Source organism: Schistocerca cancellata, chromosome 8 (genome assembly GCF_023864275.1).
Source record: "Schistocerca cancellata isolate TAMUIC-IGC-003103 chromosome 8, iqSchCanc2.1, whole genome shotgun sequence".
In the NCBI taxonomy this organism is placed as follows: Eukaryota; Metazoa; Arthropoda; class Insecta; order Orthoptera; family Acrididae; genus Schistocerca; species Schistocerca cancellata.
In genome coordinates this window covers 212,390,760-212,417,739 of record NC_064633.1, presented here as the reverse complement: position 1 = coordinate 212,417,739, position 26,980 = coordinate 212,390,760, and positions in this window count along the sequence as shown.

Sequence of the window (26,980 nt, the reverse complement as noted above, 5' to 3'; positions counted from 1 at the left end):
GCCACCGTTGACCAAACGTTTTCAATTGGTGAGAGGTCTGGAGAATGTGCTGGCCAGGGCAGCAGTCGAACATTTTCTGTATGCAGAAATGCCCCTACAGGACCTGCAACATGCGGTCGTGCATTATCCTGCTGAAATGTAGGGTTTCGCAGAGATCGAATGAAGGGTAGAGCCACGGATCCTAATACATCTGAAATGTAGCGTCCACTGTTCAAAGTGCTGTCAAGGCGAACAAGAGGTGACCGAGACATGTAGCCAATTACACCCCATACCATCAAGCCAGGTGATACACCAGTATGGCGATGACGAATACACGCTTCCAATGTGCGTTCATTGCGATTTCGAAAAACACGGATGCGACCATCCTGCTGCTGTAAACAGAACCTGGATTCATCCGAAAAAAATGACGTTTTTCCATTCGTGCACCCTCGTTCGTCGTTGAGTACACCATCGCAGGCGCTCCTGTCTGTGTTGCGGCGTCAAGGGTAACCGCAGTCATGGTCTCCGAGCTGATAGTCCGTGCTGCTGCAAACGTCGTCGAACTGTTCGTGCAGATGGTTGCTGTCTTGCAAACGTCCCCATCTGTTGACTCGGGGATGGAGACGTGCCTGCACGATCCGTTACAGCCATGCGGATAAGATGCCTGTCATCTCAACTGCTAGTGATACGAGGCCGTTGGAATCCAGCACGGCGTTCCGTATTACCCTCCTGAACCCACCGATTCCATATTCTGCCCACAGTCATTGGATCTCGAGCAACGGGAGCAGCAATGTCGCGTTACGATAAACCGAAATCGCGATAGGCTACAACCCAACCTTTATCAAAGTCGGAAGCGTGATTGTACGCACTTCTCCTTACACGAGGCATCACAACATCGTTTCACCAGACAACGCCGGTCAACTGCTGTTTGTGTATGAGAAATCGGTTGGAAACTTTCCTCATGTCAGCACGTTGTAGGTGTCGCCAACGGCGCCACCCTTGTGTGAATGATTTGAAAAGCTAATCATTTGCATATCACAGCATCTTCTTTCTGTCGGTTAAATTTCGCGTCTGTAGCACGTCATCTTCGTGGTGTAGCAATTTTAATGGCCAGTAGTGTATAATACATAATGGTAATCAAAACTTCTGTGCGTAATACCTGTGGGGTCCATCGTAAAGGTTCCACTTTCAAAATTCTGTAGAAATAGAACCACTGGACGGAGTGACGTCAAATTTGAGCCGTATGTTCTTGACACTGGGGGGAAATGCTGTGGAAGAAAAAACAAATTATCATACATTTGACAAATAGGTAGTGTTGTAGGCGTTAGAATATGCACTCTAATAGACGCCAGGCACATGGCTTCTCCTTAGTTGGTGTCCGAGGTTCTCAACATGACTGTCTCCATGAAGAATCGTGTGCTGTTGGTAAAGCTCGTTTGCAAAATCGGAGACAGTGCGTCATCAACCTTGTGGAAGCTCCAGAGGCTCAAGAATATAACGACCATTAGTTCGATGTCAGCTAAGGGTCTGGGGAAACTTAAAAAAGATTATTATTTTGAAGTGCAATATGGCAGAGGGAGGAACGCAGCTGGCACGACTTTTGTCGAAGATTCGCTCTGGAATTTTTTGTTCCCGTGGATGTAGGCAATGAATGGTCCTAGAACATTCTGTTGACAGACGAAGCCAATTCTATCTCCAAAGACATTTCAGAATGCAGAATTTCAGAACATGGGCAACAGAAAATCCGCGCGCACATCAAACGGTACCACTTCGTTTTGTAAACGCTGTGTAGTGCAGGTTGACGGCTTCGTTTATCGTAGGGCCATATTTTTTCGAGGTGATGAGTGCTGCGGGTCCTATTGCCTGTACCGTCTCTGATAAACGCTGAAAGTCTTTTGCTCACAAACGTCATTCCAGCCTTTCAAGAACGTGGACGTGTGGGTAGGACATTTTTTATGTAAGACGGCGTTCCTCCGCACATTGCACAGCCAATGAAACGCGAGGCATTTCGGAAACGGTGGAAATATCAGCTGTCGTTTGTCTACAACCTGGCCGTCTAGACCACCTGATCTTTATACGTGTGACTTTCGGCTGTGGTGTTATCTGAAAGATGTTTTGTTCAGTGCTCCAGTTACACACGTAGCAGAATTGAAGGCACGCATTCTCAACGTGACTACCGAGACTCTGATGTGTTGTTAACATACTGTTTTCCGATTGAGATTCTGAAAGGAAACGGTGGACAGTACACGGAACATCTATTGGGCCAGAAACCGATGTCATTTGCTTTTTATGCGGATTTTCGCCTCGAGACCCTTAAAATTCGATTTTTCTCATTCAATGTGGTACTACCTTGCCTCAGTGGATGGGCGTACCCAACTAATAGTGTCACTAATGTTGAGTGCCGAACTTGTGCAGTTATGCACATTGAACAGTACGGATGATATAACGCACAACTTAAACGACAGCCATCGTAGACACGGCAGGCTGGTAAAACAGAGCAAGCGGCGAACTGTGGCGGAACTGGCATCTGACTTCAATGCCAGGAAGAGTTGAATTGTGTCTGATCATACAGTGTACCGAATAGTCCTAACGAGGGGCCTCCGCAGCCGATGGTCCATGCATGTACCAATGTTAACATCACGACATCGGCAACTACGACTGAAATGTGCACGTGACCGTCGGCACTGGACGTTGGCGCGGTGACAGAGCGTTGCATTGTCTGCTGAATACCGATATCTTCTTCACTGTGGCACTGGGAGGGCGCGAATCCGTCTTCTTCCAGGAGACTAGCTCCTTGACACCTGTGCTACAGGAAGCAGACAATCTGGCGGTGGCCTCATTATACTCCGGAAAACTTTCACGTGGGTATCCACGGGTCCATTGGAGCTCTTGCAAGGCACCATGTCGACCAACGAGTATGGTACATTGGTTGCAGACCACGTACAACCCTTCATGACGATCATGTTACACGACTGGAGTGGCATTTTTCAGCAAGATAATGCCCCATGTCACAAAGCCAGTAGTGTGATGGAGTGGATCGAGGAAGACATTGGGAGTTCCAGTTGACGTGCTGGTCCCCCAGCTCGCCAGGTTTGAACCCGTTCGAACCCATCTGGGATGTGATCGAATGTGGCATCAGAGCTCATCGCCCCTCTCCCCGAAAGTTATTGGAAGTAGATGACTTGTGTGTGCAGATGTGGTGCCAACTCCATCCAGCAACCTACCAAGGTTTCATTGCTCCCATGCCACGATGCGTCGCCGCTGTTATCCGTGGCAGAGGTGGACATACCGTCTGTTAGGTATATGGCCACAATCTTCTGGCTGATCAGTATATATTTGTTCCACGACGTTTCTCCCTGCGTGAATAACGCGCTGTTCCAATTTTGCGCCATTCTCAGCAGTGGTTCTCGTTCTACAGCGTTTTGAAGCTGGAACTGTAATTTAACGGACAGCCCGTATATAGGTGTATGTGCATATATGTATAAATTATAGCATGCAATCCTATGGCTTTATAATGTTTCGTTAAAATTTTCGCTGCTAGTTCTTGTTTAAAAAAATACTCAAAACAACATGTCCTAGAGTCCTTGAATAATAAGTTGATTGTTCCAGTAAAAGCTTTCTTTCTGTTTTTAGTACGTCCATCTAGTTTACTTGCTTTGTTGAGATCTTTTCCGAATAAGAAATCAGTGATAATGTAGATTGCTCAGTGTGTAGTCTACAAAACACATACGGCACAATAACTGTTAACTTTGCCGATCAAAAGAGCAAATTATCACTTGACAACGGATGAACAGAGAACTAAGTCAACAACAAACTCTCAAAAAAAAAGAGTAAACATCAGTCTGCTAATCGTCTAAAGATTAATTAAGTCTCTTCACTCGCTGTACGTTACTCTTGCTTCTGACACAGCTGTCCCCTCCACGCACCCCTACCATCTCCCCGCTGTAAAGCAGAGTCGCGGTATATGCGGTAACTTGTAGCGTATACTGGTCGACGCACCCTCGTATAACTCACCGGCTCTCCTTGCTTCTTATTTGATCTCGTTTGTCGTATCGAAACCGGTGCTGCTGCTGAATGTACGGTCTCCATGTTGGGAAAGGTCGAAGGGCCGGCGTAGTGGCCACATCTCCTTGCTGTTGCGTAGTCGTACCTGTAATGAGTACATACTCGTATGTTGGTTTCACCAGCTCCCATGACACTTTCAGAGGCTGGTCACTGTGCGTTGCGCTTTAATACCCGGAAAGTTCCCGAGTATGGTGTTTGCAGCGGCGCGCGTGCAGCATCTGTTCGCAGCATCACATACTGGCATCTCTCAGTGTCCTCATGTATAAACGCTTTCTGAGCCTCGTGACGTGATGCAGCGGACGGACATAGCTGGGTTATCCAGACCTTCACGTATTGCAGCATATACGGTGGGCCGTAGTAAAATTTACTGTTTCGAAGAGCTCGCCGCAGCGCGTAGTGTAAAGCAGTCGCCTTCCGTTTCTGGCGGTGGCGCCGCTGTGGCAGTCGCAGCTTTCGTGTCTCCCTCTGCTAGGAAAGGGGAGAATTTGCCTGTTCACGTGGATTTAAGGGGCGCTATGAGCTCGGCAGTTAGTGAGTCCGAGTCAGTCAGTCGGACGCAGTTGTTCAGCCAGGAGAGTCGGTCAGTCAAGGCGAGTCTAGTCAGTTGGTCAGCCGGCTCAGTGTGGGGATGTCAGTGTCTGTCTGTCTGTCGTCGGAGTGCGAGTATGGCTGTCGTTTGGATCAAACTTTAAACCAGAAAATGAGAGTCTTACCACTTCGCCAGTAACAGACCTCAGCTAGTGGTCGCCCGGTCGGGGCTGAGTTCCTGCATCTGAGTCTGCGCTTTAGGCCGCCAGTCAGCTCGAGTTGCTCGGGCAACTGTCATTTGCGGTTGGATTGGTCGATTGGTTCGTCGCGCACTGAGACACGAGATGACTTGTCCGCCTTGAGTATCGGCGCATGGGAGGTCCCCACGTGGGTCCAGTGGCCAGCGCCGTATAGAAAGGGGCAGTGGCTTCGCGGTTCACAAGAGAGCAACAGGAGCGGAACCACGACATCGGGCTGGCCGGGGCGAGCTGCGACGCCGTGCGACGGGAGATCGGCGCGCCTTCCTGCGTCCGTTGAAGCGGCTGGCAGCGGACGGTTCGGGAGATCGTTGGCGCCAGGTCTTCGCCAGAAATCGCAGTTTATTAGAAGTTAAATGATTGGAGATATGTTGTTCCATTTACTTGTTAAATTCTACTTGTTTTCTTGGTGAGATCACCAGCCGCTTGTTTCGGGGTCGTCCCACCATTCTTCTCCGTTTGCCCACCCGCGGGAAGGTGGTTATTGTGAATTGGTTGGTCCGTTGGTCCGTTTCTCCCCTGTGGAATTGTGGAGGTTTTGAGCAATCTGCGGTTCGGGTTGTTTAGTAACCCCCACCCTATCAATCTGCTGTACGTTAATAGCTGCCTCTGTCATGTTTGGGAGTGGCCGTGCGGTTCTAGGCGCTACATTCTGGAACCGCGAGACCGCTACGGTCGCAGGTTCGAATCCTGCCTTTGGCATGGATGTGTGTGATGTCCTTAGGTTAGTTAGGTTTAAGTAGTTCTAAGTTCTAGGGGACTGATGACCTCAGCAGGTGAGTCCCGTAGTGCTCAGAGCCATTTGAATCATTTTTTTTGTCATGTTTGTCGGATTCGGTGTTAACGAATTTATAGAATTAAGGTAAGGGCCGAATTACTAAAATATGTTTTTATCTTGCCTATCATCTTGCGAGGCGGTATATGTGTCATGTAGAGCATGTTGTACACTTTATGTAAGTCTGAATTTCATGGGTTTTATTTAAATAGTCATTTTTATAAAGTTGCCACCCTTCCACAGTAAGTCCCCTTTTAAAAAACAAATTGCACTTTTGGTGGAACATAAGTTCTTAGTGTGAGTATTTGTACCATTTATATCCCTCTTACGGGGTGCACAGTTAATGTGTGTGTGTCAGTTGTTAAAATTTTTAGTTTAAAGTAATCTGGTGTGTTGAAGATTTGCACCAGTGTAGTTTTTCAGAGGTCGTTGTGAGCGGTCGTGACTACGGCCGTGTTGAAAGGGAGCGGAAGCTTCTTAGCATGAAGGCTCCTACTGTAACAAATTTTTTTTTTTTATTCTGCCTCTGAATAATTGTAACTTGATATTTCAAGGGTGCTTTTCTGCTTATCAATTTTAAATCTGTTTTTGAAAAGGCTTTTATGATTAAAATTTCCATTGGTTGAAATTTAATTTGTTTCCAGCAGTTACTCCTTGGCAACTACTTCCACGCTCACATAGTGTGTTAATGTTCTTGATTAATCGCTAGTAAATAAAGTAAATTCTTTAAGAAAAGATTTTGAAAGTAAGTTTTCACGGTTCATACGGCACTTCCGGTTCTATAGACGCCGTCTGTGCCTTGAAAAATCGCAGACGGTAGACGTAAAATTTTTCCGTATAAACCATCTCAACTTTTGAAGCCCCGAAGTCCGGCTTAACTGCTGTATGAAGCCCTGGCAATTCTATTGGTAGAGTAGCTGTCCGGCAACGATCGCGGCACATAAGCGCGGTCTTCAGTGTTCTATGCCATCTCTCCACCATCCCATTGCTTGATAGATGGTAACTTGTGGTTACATGGTGCTGGAACCCACGTAACAGGTAAATCGGCATGATTGGTATCCATTGTATAGGCTGTTTGCCCGTTGAATTTGTATCTGTTAGTTTTCTCGTCAGTGGCTCCTGCAACTCCACTGCTCACAGTAGAGGATGTCTATAAAAGCTGATAGTGCCAATAAATCTTCGCACCTGCTGATAACTGCTTGGCCTAGGGATGTTCCATAAAGGCTCCAGTTTCTCCTTGTATAGACAGACACCAGCTGCTGATACCACGTGACCGAGAAATGTCACTTGATTCTGCAAGAAAAACACTTTGCTTCATTCACCAAGAGCTCAGATTTCTTTATCCTATCAAATGCTGCTTGAAGGTACTCGCGTATTAACTCAGCTCTCTGTGAAAGTATTAAAATATCGTACAAATATACTAAGAAGAAATCTAAGCCCATGAACGCTTCATCTACAAATCTTTGCTAGCTCTGCAGAGCATTTCGCAATCCAAATGGCATGGGAGGTGTTAAAATTGTGTGAAAGGCGTTATCACAGCCGTCTTGGAAACGTCTTCTTTAGCTATCGGAATCTGATTGTATGCCTTTTTATAGTCTATCACGCTGAAGATCGTAGCAGCGGCTAAGACGTTCGTAAGATCTCGCATATTGTGAATGCAATAGCGGTCAGGTACTTCCGTGCACACAGAGCCAGATATTCCCCACAGGATCTCCACATGCAGTTCTGTTCCGAAAGAGGTGCAGTGGCGATGCCCATGGGCTATTCAATCTCTTTACAAACTACCTGCAACTTCTTGTCAGATGTTGCATTTGCCTGTATGAACTAGTTGTCCACTAATCTTTTTAATCTCTAAGGGACCAAACTTAAACTAATTTACGCTATGAACACCACACACACCCATTCCCGAGGGAGGACTCGAACCTCCGGCGGGAGGGACCACGCGATCCGTGACATGGCGCCTAAAACCACGTGGCCACTCCGCGTGGCGTGTACTAATCTTCTGGGTCATCACGCGATCTATTGGTCTTCTGTAGTCTTGATGTTGTACCCCACTCCACGATATGCACTATCTTCTACCCTGTTTCGGGTTTAATTGAATCAACAGGTAAAGTGAAAGCATTGCTTGTACTTCCGCCTACCGTGCCCATTATCATTTCAATCCTCCACCTAACTTGCGCTGTGCTCAGCTGTAATTACGGTTGATGGTGGTGGATGAAATCTGCACGTAGAATCGGCGATTGCACATCAGCCAGTATGAGCTTCTACACTCCTGGAAATGGAAAAGAGAACACATTGACACCGGTGTGTCAGACCCACCATACTTGCTCCGGACACTGCGAGAGGGCTGTACAAGCAATGATCACACGCACGGCACAGCGGACACACCAGGAACCGCGGTGTTGGCCGTCGAATGGCGCTAGCTGCGCAGCATTTGTGCACCGCCGCCGTCAGTGTCAGCCAGTTTGCCGTGGCATACGGAGCTCCGTCGCAGTCTTTAACACTGGTAGCATGCCGCGACAGCGTGGACGTGAACCGTATGTGCAGTTGACGGACTTTGAGCGAGGGCGTATAGTGGGCATGCGGGAGGCCGGGTGGACGTACCGCCGAATTGCTCAACACGTGGGGCGTGAGGTCTCCACAGTACATCGATGTTGTCGCCAGTGGTCGGCGGAAGGTGCACGTGCCCGTCGACCTGGGACCGGACCGCAGCGACGCACGGATGCACGCCAAGACCGTAGGATCCTACGCAGTGCCGTAGGGGACCGCACCGCCACTTCCCAGCAAATTAGGGACACTGTTGCTCCTGGGGTATCGGCGAGGACCATTCGCAACCGTCTCCATGAAGCTGGGCTACGGTCCCGCACACCGTTAGGCCGTCTTTCGCTCACGCCCCAACATCGTGCAGCCCGCCTTCAGTGGTGTCGCGACAGGCGTGAATGGAGGGACGAATGGAGACGTGTCGTCTTCAGCGATGAGAGTCGCTTCTGCCTTGGTGCCAATGATGGTCGTATGCGTTTTTGGCGCCGTGCAGGTGAGCGCCACAATCAGGACTGCATACGACCGAGGCACACAGGGCCAACACCCGGCATCATGGTGTGGGGAGCGATCTCCTACACTGGCCGTACACCACTGGTGATCGTCGAGGGGACACTGAATAGTGCACGGTACATCCAAACCGTCATCGAACCCATCGTTCTACCATTCCTAGACCGGCAAGGGAACTTGCTGTTCCAACAGGACAATGCACGTCCGCATGTATCCCGTGCCACCCAACGTGCTCTAGAAGGTGTAAGTCAACTATCCTGGCCAGCAAGATCTCCGGATGTGTCCCCCATTGAGCATGTTTGGGACTGGATGAAGCGTCGTCTCACGCGGTCTGCACGTCCAGCACGAACGGTGGTCCAACTGAGGCGCCAGGTGGAAATGGCATGGCAAGCCGTTCCACAGGACTACATCCAGCATCTCTACGATCGTCTCCATGGGAGAATAGCAGCCTGCATTGCTGCGAAAGGTGGATATACACTGTACTAGTGCCGACATTGTGCATGCTCTGTTGCCTGTGTCTATGTGCCTGTGGTTCTGTCAGTGTGATCATGTGATGTATCTGACCCCAGGAATGTGTCAATAAAGTTTCCCCTTCCTGGGACAATGAATTCACGGTGTTCTTATTTCAATTTCCAGGAGTGTATTTAAAACCTTGCCGAACCGTGTGTCCACTGTCATCTCATGGGCGTGTTGTTATCGGCAGTTTGGTGGAGTGCTGCGCCCACTGCCTCTTTCCCATTGCAATTAAATCGTAGTGCGCTAACGCTTGAGGCCGAGTTGACCACGTACATCGATTTGCCTTTCTGTCCACCATTTGCGTCTGTGAACGTGGTGTTCGTCTGTACATATCCCCTTTGGCGCACTTGTGAAGCTATACAACCTAATGTGGCTACTGCAGGCCGCAGGGGCCGTTTGGGAATGCGCAGTGATCTTTGCATCTCGTGACCAGGATACCGAACCTTGTTTGGTACCAACATACTCTACCATCTTGTCCCTTCAGTGTTTGCTTCCGTTGGCTCGGCGAATGTCCCTCTACTTTACCGCTTCGCTCCTTGTCTCGTTTGTTCGATTCCAATACCGATAAGTGTTTTTGCACGTAATTTACACATGTTGTAAAACATAATAGGGTATTAGTAGGCAGGATCACTTGCTGTCAAATAGTTCACTTCATGGCCAGTTTCGACAGTAACTAGCTATCGTCCACATATTCTCAGATCTCAAGCAAGTTGTCGTGGTCTTGTTGTTATTGTAGATATTTTAATATGTGGTTCTCTTGAGCTCGGCGTTGTCATGTGTGCAGATCTCGATATACACTACTGGCCATTAAAATAGCTACACCACGAAGATAACGTGCTACAGACGCGAAATTTAACCGACAGGAAGAAGATGCTGTGACATGTAAATGATTAGCTCTCCAGAGCATTCATACAAGGTTGGTGGCGTTGGCGACACCTATAATGTGCTGACATGAGGAAAGTTTCCAACCGATTTCTCATACACAACCAACAGTTGACCGGCGTTGGTCGGGGAAACGTTATTGTGATGCCTCGTTTAAGGAGCAGAAATGCGTACCATCACGTTTCCCACTTGGATAAAGGTCGGATTGTAGCCTATCGCGATTGCGGTTTATCGTATCGCGACATTGCTGCTCGCGTTAGACGAGATTCAATGACTGAAGCAGAATATGAAATCGGTGGGTTCAGGAGGGTAATACGGAACGCCGTGCTGGATCCTAACGGCCTCGTAACACCAGCAGTCGAGATGACAGGCATCATATCCGCATGACTGTAACGGATCGTACAGCCACGTGTCGATCCCTGCGTCAACAGATGGGGACGTTTGCAAGGCAACAACCATCTGCACGAACAGTTCGACGATGTGTGCAGCAGCATGGACCATCAGCTCGGAGACCATGGCTGCGGTTACCCTTGATGCTGCATCACTGACAGGAGCGCCTGCGGTGCTGTGCTCAACGACGAACCTGGGTGCACGATTGGCAGAAAATTATTTTTTCGGATGAATCCTGGTTCTGTTTACATCATCATGATATTAGCACCGTGTTTGGCGACATCGCGGTGAACGCACATTGGAAGCGTGTATTCGTCATCGCCATACTGGCCAGTCACCCGACGTGATGGTATGGGGTGCCATTGGTTACACGTCTCGGTAACGTCTTGTTCGCATCGACGGCATTTTGAACAGTGGACGTTACATTTCAGATGTGTTACGACCCGTGGCTCTACTCTTCATTCGATCCCTGCGAAATCCTACATTTCAGCCGGATAATGCACGACCGCATGTTGCAGGACCTGTACGGGTCTTTCTGGATACAGAAAATGTTCGACTGCTGTCCTGGCCAGCACAGTCTCCAGATCTCTCACCAATTGAAAATGTCTGGTCAATGGTGGCCGAGCAACTGGCTCGTCACAATACGCCAGTCACTACTCTTGATGAACTGTGGTATCGTGTTGAAGCTGCATGGGCAGTTGTACCTGTACTCGCCATCCAATCTCTGTTTGAATCAATGCCCAGGCGTATCAAGGCCGTCATTACGGCCAGAGGTGGTTGTTCTGGGTACTGATTTCTCAGGATCTATGCACCCAAATTGCGTGAAAATGTAATCACATGTCAGTTGTAGTATAATATATTTGTCCAATGAATACCCGTTTATCATCTGCATTTCTTCTTGATGTAGCAATCTTAATGGCCAATAGTGTATATCGCATGTAGGATTGCCGGAGTATGGTAGCTCTTATTTTGTTTCATTTGGGTAACACGGTGACGAAGCTACAGTTCAGTTATTGTACTGTGGCCACTTATAGAAAAACAGACTAAGAACGAACACCTCGCTTCAAGATGACACAGCTCGTTTCAATTTAATTTAAATAGTTTATAGTCACTGCGTGCGATACTAACTAGCTGTTTATTTCACAAGCTACAGAAAGAGCGGCGTCGACGTAATTATATGGCCTGCACTATTGATTCTGATTTTTAATTACAAGTTAGAAAATTTACAGTCTTTCCTATTTTGCTCTTCAGATAGGCCAATAAATGTTCATTAACAAGTTACCAAAATGTTTCAGCTAACTCAAAGTTTACGTCCGACCAGAGATTGTAACAGTCTTCACTACTGAAATTTTATACTGATATTTGAATGTCGATATCAATACTGTTAACTTTTGCAAACATTCGTACTATAGTGCAGTTAATTTCACCTTTTACTTTTCACTTGATAATTCTGTTTAACGTCAAATATCACAGATTTTCAGTTCTTATCAGTAAAGAATCTATCTTTATCTCTCTTTAAATAAATTCAAGTCCTTGAAACTATATCTCTGGATGACGAAAATTACGCCGACTTGGTGCAGGTAATGCTTTTGTAAAATGATCGGTACGCTTTTTAAAATAACTTGCTATGTTTTCCGTACATCACTCTACAAAACACGCAATATTAGCAATCGCAACAATAGTAACAACAGCAATCCCAGGACAGGAATCGGAGCAACAATGACGGTTACGTGCATATATAGACAAAAACAAACTACGGTATTACAGCTTTTGCCGGCCGATGTGGTTGAGGGTTCTAGGCGCTTCAGTCTGGAACCGCGCGACCGCTACGGTCGCAGGTTCGAATTCTGCCTCGGGCATGGATGTGTGTGATGTCCTTAGGTTAGTTAGGTTTAAGTAGTTCTAAGTTCTAGGGGACTGATGACCTCAGATGTTAAGTCCCACAGTTCTCAGAGCCGTTTGATTTGGTATTACAGCTTTGTTCTCTTATAATTTTAATTTTTAGTCGTTTTACATGCTTTTAATTAAAGTTGTTACTTAATTATATCAAATAACGCTAATTAAAATTATTATGAAAGAAAGAATTATTGAAATATTTCCCTGACACTGGCAGAAACGCGAAAGTGGTTATACAAGCGATCTTGGCTTCTAATATTATATATTAATTGATGTTGCATTCCGTCCAGTCGTAGCCTTAGCGGATGTGCTCGTCGACAGACTTCTTTGGCTCTTGTCCCACTGCCGTGGCTTCCCCAGTGCTTCAGCCGCCAGTTACATGTGTTATTGCTGAGGCGCTCACTCGCCCATCTGTCGCGTGTACGTTGTCAGCGACTGACAGAACAGATGTGTGTCTTCCTTCCCGCAATTGAGTACTGCCGTTTCCTCTGACAGCAGCAGCTGTATGAGCCACACATGCCGAAGTATCTCATCCGACATACCTGCCTCCTCCACAGTACTCCGGAGATGCCACCAAAATACGGAAGGCGTCCTTTCGTCAACACGCTCCGGCAGGATCATCGGCATTTGTGTTTTTGTCGTCGGCTTGGCGGACGTATATTACTCCGCATTTCCTTCGTCTGACGTTTATACAGCTTCTGGGCTTAGCTCTCCGCGTCTACGTGACGCATCTTGCTTCTGCAGGTACCTAATCTGTCTCTCCAGCGCCTTTTTAAAGTGTGAAACTTGTTCTTCCACCACGCCTTGATCATCGTCGTAATGCGAAGTCACCATCTCGCTTTGCTCTATGCTTGAATTTACTGATTCCTTTTGTGCTTTCGGGGTCATCATTTTGTAGGTATTGCTCATAGTGTAGTCGGACACACTCACAGAATACCACGCAATAACTATTTATTTCACTGATTACAGCAGAAAATTGTCACAACTATCAGCAGAGAAATATATTAAGAACAAACTCGAAAAAAATAAACGAGTAAAGTCCACGCTGTCGGTCGGCCAAAGATTAATTAAGTCTCTCCACTCGATCTTCGTACCTGGTGCTTCCCACAATATCTTTGTTTAGTGAATGCTCTTTGCAATATGAACAGAAACGTGTCGAGACCGAAGCACATTTGTGAATCTCAGTCTAACGTGAAGAACATTTTCAAGCGTATTGTAAGTGCCACAGTGAGTTGTTTAGAATGTGTGTGCTATTTACAATACAACATCTTATACATTGTTCTGGAAGGGCATGTGGGACAATAGGAAGACGGAACACCATCGACTGGAACACGTGTAAGTGTATAAAACCGTTTCACCATATATGTAAATAACAGTAGGTATATTAGCGAGTTCTTACCATCGACATAATATAAATGTCGCACTGAGTATTCAAACATTCCTGTGCTGTACTTGAGCTGAGGAAATGTGAGATGCCTCGTCCAGTTACTATTCATGATGATGACTTCTATCAGTTACGTAAGCTGTAGCTTGGTATAACATAAGTATTGGAATGCCTCACTTCGTTTAGTAGCTCCGAGAGCCAATCTGGTGTATTCTAGATTTAACAAGGCGTTTTCCTGTTCCTTCTAATGCAACGGATTTTAATTATTATTCTTCGAAGGATCTTGCCGATAGTATACATGACCGCATTAATCGAAGGGGCCATACCTCATACGAAAATTTCTTCGCAAGTAAACATATATCTTTTTGAATATGGAATACATTCCAGTTTCCGTTTGTATATATGTATTGGGATCAGTCTGGCTATTAAAGAAAGAACTGGCTTTTAAATTCCCAATAAGTAGTTTTCTGTTGCACTAAAACATGCACAAAGCCGTTGAAAAATTCGATCGGCCGCATACATTCTGTAACAGCTCTGATGCGTAATGTCTTAAATGTCAGTCAATACAAGACATGAGAGTGTAAGGATTGGTACTCATTAAAATTCCTATGTTCTCTTTAGTGTCAAACACGTCTGTAACCTGAAAAGTTAAAAAGTAAGCTTCACAGGTTCCGCTGCACAATGAAAATTTCACGTAGCCATATTGCCCAGTGATTTCTTTTGGAAGACTACCAAGATCAAATTTTCACTCACGCAATAAAATGAAACTATTTCGCTACATTGCTCAATATTCGTCAACTTAAAAGCAAATACCACTTTCAGTTATTTAACTTTCGCAAACTTCTACTATACATTCCGATGTGAATCACATTAACAAAATTAACTTACTCGTTAATAACTTTAGCGTTGATCACAATAATCAGCACAAGGTTACATTGGAAAATCTATCTTTCCAACAAAGCAATCTTCATATACATCTGTGTCATTACTCTGCTCTTAACAATGAAGCGCCTGGCATGGGGTTCAATGAACCACATTCAAGCTGTCTCTCTACCGTTCCACTCTCAAACTGCGAGTCCTGATTTCTCTTATTTTACTGTGATGTTCATTTCTCCCTGTATAGTTGGGTCCAACAGAATTTTTTCGCAGTCAGAGGAGAAAACTGGTGATTGAAATTTCATGAGAAAATCCAGTGGCGACGAAAAGCGCCATTTTAAATGATTGCCACACCAATTCACGTGTTTTGTCTGTGTCTCTTATCACCTGTATTTCGCGATAATATAAAACGAGCTGCCCTTCTTTGTACTTTTTCAATGTAGTTGGACTTAATTCAAGATAATGCTTAAAAGCCCCAGATAAGATATCTGTATGGTGCAAAAAGTGACAATTGACCCTGAATAAATAAAACTGTGAAGTTATTCACATGAGTTCTAAAAGAAATTCGCTAAATTTCGTTTATGCGATAAGTCACACAAATCTGAAGGCTGTAAATTCAACTAAATACTTAGGGATTCTTGCCGTCGCGGACCGTCGGCGATGTTGTGATTAGTGCCTCGCACTGCCGATTTGTTGCGTCGGTAAAACACCGATGAATCACCTACCAGAATCTCCCCTGTACAGCGTGAAACAGACAGAAAAACATTTCAGTACACACATTATAAAATGAAAATTAATTAATTAAGTCGTCCACTACCATGGCCTACCTGATCTCGCTCAAGCGGAAAATAAGGGAGGTGTTGCTCTTAAAAATCTGGAGCACTACGTATACTCGCCCTGAGCTAAATGGCTTCAGGTTTAATTTTATGTCATATGCAAGTTCATCACTGAATTTTAAATACATACATCTCTTACTATACTTTAGAGGCACATTGTTTAACGAAACGGACTCTTTTTCTCACTGAGGATTAACACAGTACATTATTATTTGCTGAGTAACGTTGCTTACATAAATCTATCTTACGAAACTGATGAAACGATGTTTCATCAAATTTGACACTAAGTGTACTTCGTATTAATTATCATTCGGATTCCATCTGCTACTCACTAGTTACTTTAGGCTTCTTGATTTCACTTTACAATATTACGAAAAATATTACACAAATAACGTGTACGGCATACTTAATATTCTACCATTACTTGACTTCTGTTCTGACTAAAGATGAGTTATTTTTCCTGATTACATTTGTATCAAATGAGTGGAATAATTCCACAGCTTACATTGTTAAAAGATTTCTTCACTGCAGCTATATTTTTATTTCATTTGCCATTAAGTTTGTTTTTATTTTTTATTTAGTACTAGGAATTCCTGACCGTAGAATGAAGTTTCCTTAAATTAATTACTGTGTCAATACGCCCTGTATGTGTGAGTCACTGTTCATCATGTATGTCTTGATTTTACCCAGCTCTAGTTACATTTCCCCATGAACCATGGACCTTGCCGTTGGTGGGGAGGCTTGCGTGCCTCAGCGATACAGATAGCCGTACCGTAGGTGCAACCACAACAGAGGGTTATCTGTTGAGAGGCCAGACAAACGTGTGGTTCCTGAAGAGGGGCAGCAGCCTTTTCAGTAGTTGCAGGGGCAACAGTCTGGATGATTGACTGATCTGGCCTTGTAACAATAACCAAAACGGCCTTGCTGTGCTGGTACTGCGAACGGCTGAAAGCAAGGGGAAACTACGGCCGCAATTTTTCCCGAGGGCATGCAGCTTTACTGTATGATTAAATGATGATGGCGGTATCTTGGGTAAAATATTCTGGAGGTAAAATAGTCCCCCATTCGGATCTCCGGGCGGGGCCTACTCAAGAGGATGTCGTTATCAGGAGAAAGAAAACTGGCGTTCTACGGATCGGGGCGTGGAATGTCAGATCCCTTAATCGGGCACGTAGGTTAGAAAATTTAAAAAGGGAAATGGATAGGTTAAAGTTAGATATAGTGGGAATTAGTGAAGTTCTGTGGCAGGAGGAACAAGACTTCTGGTCAGGTGACTACAGGGTTATAAACACAAAATCAAATAGGGGTAATGCAGGAGTAGGTTTAATAATGAATAGGAAAATAGGAATGCGGGTAAGCTACTACAAACAGCATAGTGAACGCATTATTGTGGCCAAGATAGATACGAAGCCCACGCCTACTGCAGTAGTACAAGTTTATATGCCAACTAGCTCTGCAGATGACAAAGAAATTGAAAAAGTGTATGATGATATAAAAGAAATTATTCGGATAGTGAAGGGAGACGAAATTTAATAGTCATGGGTGACTGGAATTCGAGTGTAGGAAAAGGGAGAGAAGGAAACGTAGTAGGTGAATATGGATTGGGGCAAAGAAATGAAAGAGGAAGCCGCCTGGTAGAATTTTGCACAGAGCACAACTTAATCATAGCCAACACCTGGTTTAATAATCATGATAGAAGGTTGTATACATGGAAGAACCCTGGAGATACTAAAAGGTATCAGATAGATAGAGATTTAGGAACCAGGTTTTAAATTGTAAGACATTTCCAGGGGCAGATGTGGACTCTGACCACAAAATATTGGTTATGACCTGTAGATTAAAACTGAAGAAATTGCAAAAAGGTGGGAATTTAAGGAGATGGGACCTGGATAAACTGAAAGAACCAGAGGTTCTACAGAGTTTCGGGGAGAGCATTAGGGAACAATTGACAGGAATGGGGGAAAGAAATACAGTTGAAGAAGAATGGGTAGCTTTGAGGGATGAAGTAGTGTAGGCAGCAGAGGATCAAGTAGGTAAAAAGACGAGGGCTAGTAGAAATCCTTGGGTAACAGAAGAAATATTGAATTTAATTGATGAAAGGAGAAAATATAAAAATGCAATAAATGAAGCAGGCAAAAAGGAATACAATCGTCTCAAAAATGAGATCGACAGGAAGTGCAAAATGGCTAAGCAGGGATGGCTAAAGGACAAATGTAAGGATGTAGAGGCTTATCTCACTAGGGGTAAGATAGATACTGCCTACAGGAAAATTAAAGAGACCTTTGGAGATAAGAGAACGACTTGTATGAACATCAAGAGATCAGATGGAAACCCAGCTTTAAGCAAAGAAGGGAAAGCAGAAAGGTGGAAGGAGTATATAGAGGGTCTATACAAGGGCGATGTACTTGAGGGCAATATTATGGAAATGGAAGAGGATGTAGATGAAGATGAAATGGGAGATACGATACTGCGTGAAGAGTTTGACAGAGCACTGAAAGACCTGAGTCGAAACAAGGCCCCCGGAGTAGACAACATTCCATTGGAACTACTGACGGCCTTGGGAGAGCCAGTCCTGACAAAACTCTACCATCGGGTGAGCAAGATGTATGAAACAGGCGAAATACCCTCAGACTTCAAGAAGAATATAACAATTCCAATCCCAAAGAAAGCAGGTGTTGACAGATGTGAAAATTACCGAACAATCAGTGTAATAAGCCACAGCTGCAAAATACTAACACGAATTCTTTACAGACGAATGGAAAAACTAGTAGAAGCCGACCTCGGGGAAGATCAGTTTGGATTCCGTAGAAATACTGGAACACGTGAGGCAATACTGACCTTACGACTTATCTTAGAAGAAAGATTAAGGAAAGGCAAACCTACGTTTCTAGCATTTGTAGACTTAGAGAAAGCTTTTGACAATGTTGACTGGAATACTCTCTTTCAAATTCTAAAGGTGGCAGGGGTAAAATACAGGGAGCGAAAGGCTATTTACAATTTGAAAGGGAAGCAATGGTTGGGAAGGGAGTAAGCCAGGGTTGTAGCCTCTCCCCGATGTTATTCAATCTGTATATTGAGCAAGCAGTAAAGGAAACAAAATAAAAATTCGGAGTAGGTATTAAAATCCATGGAGCTGAAATAAAAACTTTGAGGTTCGCCGATGACATTGTAATTCTGTCAGAGACAGCAAAGGACTTGGAAGAGCAGTTGAACGGAATGGACAGTGTCTTGAAAGGAGGATATAAGATGAACATCAATAAAAGCAAAACGAGGATAATGGAATGTAGTCAAATTAAGTCGGGTGATGCTGAGGGAATTAGATTAGGAAATGAGACACTTAAAGTAGTAAAGGAGTTCTGCTATTTGGGGAGCAAAATAACTGATGATGGTCGAAGTAGAGAGGATATAAAATGTAGACTGGCAATGGCAAGGAAAGCATTTCTGAAGTATAGATTTAAGTGTCAGGAAGTCATTTCTGAAAGTATTTGTATGGAGTGTAGCCATGTATGGAAGTGAAACATGGACGGTAAATAGTTTGGACAAGAAGAGAATAGAAGCTTTCGAAATGTGGTGCTACAGAAGAATGCTGAAGATTAGATGGGTATATCACATAAATAATGTGGAATTACTGAATAGGATTGGGGAGAAGAGAAGTTTGTGGCACAACTTGACCAGAAGAAGGGATCGGTTGGTAGGACATGTTCTGAGGCATCAAGGGATCACCAATTTAGTATTGGAGGGCAGCGTGGAGGGAAAAAATCGTAGGGGGAGACCATGAGATGAATACACTAAGCAGATTCAGAAGGGTGTAGGTTGCAGTAGGTACTGGGAGATGAAGAAGCTTGCACAGGATAGAGTAGCATGGAGAGCTGCCTCAAACCAGTCTCAGGACTGAAGACCACAACAACAGCAACAGTTACATTACTAGTAACCTTTACAAATTTTGCTGTTTATTATCTTCAATTTAATCGAGGATTGCCTAGGAAATTTTATAGTTACATCCCGTATCTTAACGAGCATTATTTTGGAGATATCGATTAGTCCTACACCTCTGCCCAAACTTTTTTATACTCGTAATACATGTCCTCATGGTACTGGTGTCGTAAAATGTGGTTTCCTGATAGTCTTACTTTGCTGTACAAGACCTAATGAGAAGGTAGTGTCCTTGTTTAGATTAACACTACCATTTCCCTTAACGAGCCGCCTTGACCCACGTGGCAGTATTACTCTTCAGGTAAAGTGACTGTGGAGATTGCCTACATTCAGTAATCCTAGTACTGTGTCGCAAAGTTATAGGCCCTAACTTAGTAGAGGTGAGTGGAAATCAATATATTAACCTCTGGGTAAGTGGGCTCTAGTGCATAAATAATCTATTTTATTAAACTGTATCCATGACGCACGCAACATTGACATACTTACTAATCTCTAACTGTCAGCGACTGATGGTACTAATATCCTCCTGATCCTCACACACTTTAACGTACGTAATCCATTCCCTCTTCTTTTGTCTAATTTTCGAACTCAATTATTATTAACTATAGCCATCATTTTCTCTCATTTCCTCCAAAGTGTTATGTTGTTAATCGAGCATGGCAGTAATTCTCAGTTCAACCATTCATGTTTACTTCCTTGCCTCTGTAGCATTATACTATAGCTTCCTCTTATCCTATTTTTTCTCGTGGGTTAGGAGCAGTCGCTTAGCCTGCTATGCAGTTACGTCCAATAAGGTTACAATGATGGAAATAAGAAGGGTCCTGACAATAAGATCGTCTGCGCAAAAAGAGGGCTTATGAACTGGCTTCTGCACTGATTTGCAGAGAAAGAAAAAATTAAGATAGATTCAGGACTGTTGGAACTGAAGAAGACGATGATGGCCCACTAAGACTAGTTAAGCCTTACCACCCCCACTCCAGGAATCTGTTCTATAGATAGGGCTTATCCCTGTGACGACGAGGGGTGATCTTCGTTCTTCTAGAGAATAGGTAACGTATCTCTTCCGTATCTTAGCCCCAAAATATTAGTTCCAAGCCCAGTAACTGGAGAATTTCCTTCAGCTCACACCAGAGCTAAACTCTTTTTTCCTGTATTTTATTCAGATGGATGCTGTATTACACTCCTCTATGTTTGGATTAAGTACTCTACGACAGATCTCACATACTTCACGTCTATTAGATATTGTCATCCTCCACTGGTGTTGTTGGTCACTCCTTCCTCTTGTTACACTATCAGTACTGTAAAACAATTTAATGTTTTCTGTCTCCCTGTCTGTCATTAAAGGGTCTACAGTAATACAAAGCAAGTTGCTTTCACTATACTGTTGTATTCTGTATGCTCTTTGCGTAGTTTCGTAACTAGATATCTTATTATTTGTACATCTTGAAAGTTCTGCACATGTGATGCATTGTTTATTCCTTTACTAGGCAGACTTACAGTATCATATAAAAGTAAGGCCTTTGGGAATGGGATACTTATCACCTTCCATGGTCCTTGGGATAAATGAGAAACTTTCCCTCTTCTTTATTCAGTTCAGAACTCCTTGCATGTGTTTGTACCATAACTTAACCTCCTATGTGAAATGCAGGAATCACAGCTGCTCTGTTATATCTTCAAAGTCTCTGATCAGTCCTGTTTTTCAATTCGATTGATATTCACAAGTTGATTATTATATTCCGGCCGTTTTGATAATGCTTACAAAGTTTCTCCCAAAATTTCTGTACCTACAACTTCTAATGGAATCATACCCATACTGGTTATTATGAGGTAATTCGTTGAACACGATTTCAAAATCAAATAGCATGTGTGCCCATAAACTCTTATTTATGAACTGTAATTGTGACAAGGATGTCCCAGTTCTTTCATTATCGTGGGGTTAGTTTGTGGATAAAATTTAGAAATTAGTACTTGCTGAATATTTCACTTAGCTGATACATTTTAAACGTATTTACTAACTGGCGAACACACCAATGCCTCACAACAGTTGCTAAATATGTCTGGGAGTTGGATTTGACCTCCTAATCTCATTCTGCCCCCTTTCTCCATGCGTTTCCTCTTCACCCCTCTCTTTGTCCATCTTCTCCTTCTCCCCCTCTCTCTGTCCACTGCTTCCCCCCTCTTTGTCCACCTCCTCTGCCACACACACTCTCTCTCTCTCTCTCATCTTCAAGCTTCTTTATTGTTGTCATAAACTAAACCTTGATTGGAATCTGAAATCACTTGAAATGAATGGGAAAATGGTTGGTATCATTGGTATGCAGGATATGAGACAGAGCTGTCCAGCTACTGGATCTTTGAGAATAGTAGCTTCAGTGACAGACTTCGTATGTTTTCTTCTGTTGATGGCATGATTCAGATTCTGCAGTAGTATTCTAGAAATAAGCCCAGAAGCCACAGAAAGTACTTTAATATTTCCTATTAAAACCAAGTGTGTGGAAAAATACAAAATAGTAGATTGTTGTAAATACAACTTTTGCTTAAAATTATATACAAGGAGAAATAGTGTATTTGAGAGAAAAGTTTCTCTAATGGTTTAAATGTTGAACTATCATATCTAAAAGTGCCTGTTAACGAAACTGCACATTTTCAGAGCACCACATTTTCACTCTTGGAATTACTTTAAACTCAAAAACTGTAAATTGAGGTTTTAAACATATGTACGTTCTGCTGATATATTTATTTATTTATTTATTTATTACATTTATTTAACAACATGTAGCTTATGTCTGTCCAAATGTTTATTAGAGTAATGTGTACAAATCTGTAGGAAATCGGTTAAGAAGATTTCGAGAGTTTCGCCAAACTTACCCCTTAATATTTATTTAAAAATGTATGGTCTGTCCATCCAAAATATTTGTTGGATGATTTTGTAAATACATGAAATAAATCGGTCAAAAACTTCTTGAGATTTTGGCTAATAACTGATCCCCTTTGTGTAGTATACTTACATTTATGTACAGTGTATATTAAAAAATATATAACCCATGCCCACTGAAGCACTAACTAGAGGATTGTGTAAATATTTCAAGTTAATCGGTAATGAAAATTTCTCGATCTGTGTTGACAACCTATCCTTGATATATGAAAAATGTACTTACAGATTTATGTATTATATATATATATATATATATATATATATATATATATATATATATATATATATATATAGAGAGAGAGAGAGAGAGAGAGAGAGAGAGAGAGAGAGAGAGAGAGAGAAAGTTATGTGAGTATACTATATGCATAAAAAATATGTAAACTACGACTGTGCAAACATTTATTTGCGTATTGTGTAAAAATTTAAAATATATCAATCAAGAACAGAATTAAACAACAAATCTTCTTTACATATTCATAGCCTGTAGGTGACGTGGTTACCTGTATCTGACAAGAGACATTTTAGAACCTGAACATTAATTAAATAATCTCTTTTCCAAACATCTTGGTGGAACCATTCTACCATTTGCTATTTCAGTGGGTATAATCGTACATATTTCGACCATTATTCTACTACTACAAATATATACTGACACCCGACCCTTCCTTTGGGTAAATGACCAGAAAGATCGAATGCAAAGAAGTGCCAAATTTTCTGAAGGATTATAGGATACGTCTTACAATTCAACATAACATCAGTTTCTTTCATCTTTTGACCTAGTTGGCAAGTGTCAAATACCCTACTTCCTGTTTCAATCCCATTCCTAAAATAACAATACTTAACCATATGTTTCAAACAGTTTATAACTACAAAATATGATACCTTAGTATGCATATTCAATCAAACAGAACATTGCCTGAGTAGGTAGGAAAATCCTCCAATTTCTTCTATTTTCCTAATTGCTCCAATACAATATTACATTTATATTAACCAGTTTCCCTTTCCACTGTGGTTAGAAATACTTAAATGTATGTCTTTTATAATTTCATTTAACCTAGTATAAAAATCCTGTTCCATCATAACAATGGTCAACAGTGATTTTGTTGCCAATTAATTGACAGTGAATTTAGGATAACTTTATGGCCCTGAATTGGAATATGTCACTCGTTTTCTAGATTGGCTCCATTTATTGTGGTAACATACAATATGTAGATAAACAAACAAAAAATTCCAAATAGTAATTGAGACACATTGCATACATAGTCAAATGAAAATGAGAAAAACATATGAAAAGGGTCACAAAAATGCAGTTTCGTTGTTGATCCAGCATGCAATAGAAGAAGAAAGGAAAAAAACAGACAGTCTTTAAAAAATTATAATTAGCATATGGAAAAACTACTCCTGTGTGATTTTCTGTTGTGTTGATTGTCAGGACAGTCACACTGAAGATTCCAGCAGTACTCTGCATCATGTGCTTGTCCCATCAACCTTATATCGTTTTTCCATCGCCTGAACATCTTAATAGAATCTTTCACCTTGTTCCTCGCTGTAGTCACCAAGATTGTCTGGAAATATATCAAGATGGCTGTGGAGGTAGTGATGTTAGTGCTCATATTAGCCCCCAAGCTCTTGGAATTTCTGAGCATGTTTTTCACCAGTTCCTCATTATTATATGCTTTGTGATTACCCAAGAAATTCTTGACAACAAAGACAAAACTGCTCCAGGCAGATACTTCATTGCAATTCATAACTTTAATGAATTCCAAATCATGTACAAGCTTCGAAATTTGTGGACCATCAAATACGCCAGCATTTAATTTTTCATTACTGAGTACAGGGAATGATTATATATATTTGAAACAGTCACTATTATTGTCCAATGCTTTCTCGTCGTCGCAAACCGTCGACGATCTTGTTATTAGTGATCTGCACTACCGATTTTCTGCACTGGTGGAACACTGACGAATGACCTACCATGATCTCCTCTGTACAACATGATGAAATAGACAGAAAAACTACAATCTTTGATTACAGTTCAGTATATAAAGAAAATTCCACAATTAAATGGTATATTACTCGTATTATGGCCTAACTGATGTCGCTTTAGCATAAAATAAGGATGGTGCTGCTTACTAAAATCTGGAGCACCACACATGCTTTGAAGCTTTGCGCAGATGCATTGGGCACTGTCTCTAGTATGCCTGTCGATCGCATCATGTCGTTCATCTCAGTTCTGAGCACACAGTGAGAACTTAAAGATGGCTACAGATTAGCGTCTTCCACCAAGTATTTTCTGGCGGAAGATTTCGCCTTAAGCTATGCAATCCACATAACATACCAGTCATATGGATCGTTCTACACAACAATTCTCGGCCGCACTCTGCAGGGGCAATGAAGATGCTCCTGCAGCGTTTTCGATGGGAAGTGTTTGATCACCCACAATACAGCCGGTAATTTGCTACCTCTGATGTTCATCTCTGCTTAAATGAACTACTGGCTATGAAGACAATATTTTGACACAGACAACGAGCTGCAGTCCAGAGCAGAAAATTGTCGAAAAGCACTGGCGGCTGTCTTCTATAACGAGGGAACTGAAAACTTGGTACAATGCTGCTACAAATGTCTGAGCGGCGACTGCGTAGAGAAGTAGCTGGAAAGTGTAGCTAACCGTTGCAAATAAAACAGTTTTGATTTTCACTGTGGTTTCCATTTCGCGACCTATCGTTCCATACTTTCCCAATAGCCCTCGTATTTGTGTAATTAGGAACGATAGCCACCTATAGAATGGCATGAAGAGCACTAAATCGGTTGTGGGTTAGAAAGAAGAGGGTTTTAAAAGTATTTATGAGTGGTTGCCTATTCACACAGCTGTGGTTTTTCTTTATCATAAAGCTGATTTCGGTTAATTTAAGACCCTCTTCTGATTGCTTCAGAAGTATTTAGCTGATCATCATGAACAACTTCTTTCAGAAAATGTAAACCATTTAGGGTATTATAAATACCAGGTCTGGCTCATGTTGTCTACTTCTTCCTCGTTCTGCAGTGAGGCATGAAACCTATAATAAACCAAAGGTTATCTATTCAGTGGTGATTCACACAGCCGTCCATTTCTACTTTAAAAATAATTACTACTTGTTTTTACTATATACACATTGAAATGCAAGCACTTTCATTAGTGGGGATATTCGAAAAAAATAGTGGCAAAAGACATAGGAAACTTGCACTAGCGTATTACAAGACTGTTTAAGTAATAACATTGTAGTATAACGCAAATTCTTCTTCTTCTCTGTAGTTCAAGTTGTGCACTTGTACCTGTTCTATCTTCATTTTCACTGCCACCTGGTTCTAAGTCTTCCTCCATTCTTTCTTCCTCTTGGCTAATGCAGAATGACGTGACGTAGGGTTCTCTCTACACTCATGTTTCCATAATGTTTCATTTTCTTCAGTGTTTTCACTAATATTAAAAATATCCACTTCATTTCTTATTTGTCATTTGTTATTTATTCTTCCCTGGTAAAACCTCTCATTTTGCTGAGATGTCTCACTTCTGCTGCTTGCAGTTTACTTTTATGAAATTTCTTAGATGCCCATGATACACTCCTTTACAGAAATACAGGTGTAGCTATTGCTTTATGAAATTTTAATTTTGTTTCCCGTTGTATTTATCGTATTTTGTTCTCGAAAGTTTTATTTATCAACCTACATATTGATTGATATGTGTTAATCTTATTTTCTTTATCTTTGTCCCTGCCATAACTTATTTAGCGTTCTATAAAAATTACAGCTGCAGACCAGCTCAAGTTGTGTATTACTTGTTATTATTTTTTATATTGTGCATGATGAGCTGTGATTTTAGGTTTCTTTGTTGATATTAGAAGGTTACTCACAAGCACACACACCATGTCGAATAGTCTTTTACCACAGACTAACCGTTTTGCATCCACGTGTCCACACTTCAATATACACTCCTGGAAATTGAAATAAGAACACCGTGAATTCATTGTCCCAGGAAGGGGAAACTTTATTGACACATTCCTGGGGTCAGATACATCACATGATCTCACTGACAGAACCACAGGCACATAGACACAGGCAACAGAGCATGCACAATGTCGGCACTAGTACAGTGTATATCCACCTTTCGCAGCAATGCAGGCTGCTATTCTCCCATGGAGACGATCGTAGAGATGCTGGATGTAGTCCTGTGGAACGGCTTGCCATGCCATTTCCACCTGGCGCCTCAGCTGGACCAGCGTTCGTGCTGGACGTGCAGACCGCGTGAGACGACGCTTCATCCAGCCCCAAACATGCTCAATGGGGGACAGATCCGGAGATCTTGCTGGCCAGGGTAGTTGACATACACCTTCTAGAGCACGTTGGGTGGCACGGGATACATGCGGACGTGCATTGTCCTGTTGGAACAGCAAGTTCCCTTGCCGGTCTAGGAATGGTAGAACGATGGGTTCGATGACGGTTTGGATGTACCGTGCACTATTCAGTGTCCCCTCGACGATCACCAGTGGTGTACGGCCAGTGTAGGAGATCGCTCCCCACACCATGATGCCGGGTGTTGGCCCTGTGTGGCTCGGTCGTATGCAGTCCTGATTGTGGCGCTCACCTGCACGGCGCCATACACGCATACGACCATCATTGGCACCAAGGCAGAAGCGACTCTCATCG